The 2,350-nt window shown below is 55.0% G+C and overlaps 1 protein-coding gene across 1 annotated transcript in view; it reads right to left on the bottom strand.

Moving 5' to 3' along the window:
* Positions 1-2,350, bottom strand: part of WDR13 (WD repeat domain 13) — a 22,791-nt gene that overhangs the window by 19,608 nt on the left and 833 nt on the right. The gene's annotated exons all lie outside the window — the stretch shown is intronic.

Raw genomic sequence — 2,350 nt, forward strand, 5'->3', positions numbered from 1 at the left:
GGGGAGGGAGGCGTCAGAGTGGGTGGCGTTGGTTTGTTTCCATGGTGATGGGGGGAGGAGGAGGAGGCGGTGGGGAAGGAGGACCGCAGTCATGGAAGGATGCGCCCGGCGGGGGGGAGAAGAGATGGAGATGCTCGAAGGAGCCCGGGCTGCAGGGATGCCCCGGGGTGGGGTGGGGGGGGAGATGCCCGCCTTACAGGATGGGGAAATGCCAGGATACGGGCGGACTGCTGCCGGCTCGTTTCCCCGGGGCCAGGGCCACGGCGGAGGGCGGCTGCGGACCCGCAGGGCCGAGCGAGGGGGGGGGGAGAAGCCGGGCAGGGCTGGGAGGGGTCGGGACCGGGTACCTGCGGCGGCTCCCGGGCGCTCCGTCCCCGCGATGGCCGACGGCAAAGCCGAAAAAGAGGCGGCGGCGGAGAGGCGGAGCCTTTCTGAGCCAGCCCGGCCGCGCATGCGGCCCTTTGACAGCCACAGCCGCCGCTGCCGCCTCTCCCCTGGACGGCGCGTTCACACGTTCGGCCCCGCCCGTTGCCAGGCCAAGCGGGAGGCGGTTAGGGCGCTGAGCAGCGCCGGCGTTTCAGACTCTCTTCTCCTAAAGCTCGCGTTTGGCTTCCGCGGTTAGGGTTGCCAGCAGTGCCGGATTTATGCATAAGATAAATAAGCTACAGCTTAGGGCCTCACAATCCGCTGGGGCCTCAAATAAAAACACAATATAAAAAAATGATTTCAAATATTAAAAAGGCGTATATATTTTAAATTTTTCTGAGACCAGCTGATGTAATTTAAAACAGTAGGGGGCCTCTGGGTTTTGTATAGCTTAGGGCCTCAGCAAGTCTAAATCCCCTCAGCAAGCCTAAATCCGGCCCTGGTTGCCAGGTCCCCCTTGGCTCAACGGCGGGGGATATGGGGGGGTGGGGGTAGGGTTGCCAGCAGTGTTCCCTCTAAGCTGAGTTCGTGTGAGCTAGCTCACAGTTCTTTAGCCTCCAGTTCACACATTTTTGTCTGAGCTCAGGAAGGAGGGCTCCAGGGCAAACTAATTTAAGCAGTAGCCAAATCGCTCGCTCACAACTTTCATGCCAGCAGCTCACAAAGTACAATTTTTGCTCACAAGAACCCACAGCTTAGAGGGAACATTGGTTGCCATATTCGGGCTGGGAAACTCCTGGAGATTTGGGGGCGGAGCCTGGGGGGGCAGGGAACTCGGTGGGGTAAAGTGCCATAGAGTGCCATCCTCCAAAGCAGCCGTTTTCTCCAGGGGAACTGATCTCCCTAGTGTGGCGATAAGCCGTAATTCCGGGGCATCCCCAGGTTCCACCTGGAGGTTGGCATCCCTACTTCCAGTGCCAAGAAGGCAAGGCCAAAGGCTCCGGGGCGAGTGTGGAGTGCGTCTTCCTTCCTGACCAAGAGGTTGCATGCAAGGAAAGGCTGGAGAGGACCTTCCCCAAGAGAGATGGGGGGGGCCTTCCTCAGAAAAGATACAGGGCTACTGTGGTTCTTGAGGACTCTGATTATTATTATTATTATTATTATTATTATTATTATTATTATTATTATTATTATTCCAGCTGATTTATACTGACCCCCTCATGGGGTTTTCAAGGGGAGACAATTTCAGAGGAAGAGGAGAGGAAGAAGGGTTGGCTTTTATAACCCACTTTTCACTACTCAAAGGAGTCTCAGAGCGGCTTACAATCTCCTTCCCTTCCTCTCCCCACAGCAGACACCCTGTAAGGGAGGTGGGGCTGAGGGAGCTCTGAGAGAACGGCCCTTGAGAGAACAGCTCTGAGAGAACTTGTAACTGACCCAAGGTCGCCCAGCAGCTGCATGAGGAGGAGTGGGGAGTCAAACCCGGTTCTCCAAAGTAAAGTCGGCTGCTCTTAACCACAACACCAAACTGGCTCTCAAGGAGTATCTGAAGAAGTGAGCAGCGACTCACGAAAGCTCATCCCCTGCCACAAATTTTGTTCGTCTTTGAGGTGCGACTGGACTTTTGCTCTTTGCTGCTGCTACAGACAGACTGACACGACTGCCCATCTTGATGTATCTCAGAAGTGGAACTAAGTTTGAGCCCTGTGGCGCCTTTAAGACCAACAGATTTTAAGTCTGGGCATAAGCTTTTGTGTACATGCACACTTCGTCAGATAACAGAGGTGGTGTGCCATTGCCTGCCTCCACCCTGGACTTCCTTGCTGGGAGGGCGAGGTAGAAATGTAATAATAAATAAATAAATAAATAAATAAATAAATAAGAACCCTGCTGGATCCGACCAGTGGTCCCTCTAGCCCAGCATCCTGTCTCACACAGTGGCCAACCAGTTCCTCTGGATGGCCAACAGCAGGGCAAAGACACT

This window comes from Gekko japonicus, unplaced genomic scaffold (assembly GCF_001447785.1).
Source record: "Gekko japonicus isolate JY-2015 unplaced genomic scaffold, Gekko_japonicus_V1.1 scaffold2921, whole genome shotgun sequence".
Lineage (NCBI taxonomy): Eukaryota > Metazoa > Chordata > Lepidosauria > Squamata > Gekkonidae > Gekko > Gekko japonicus.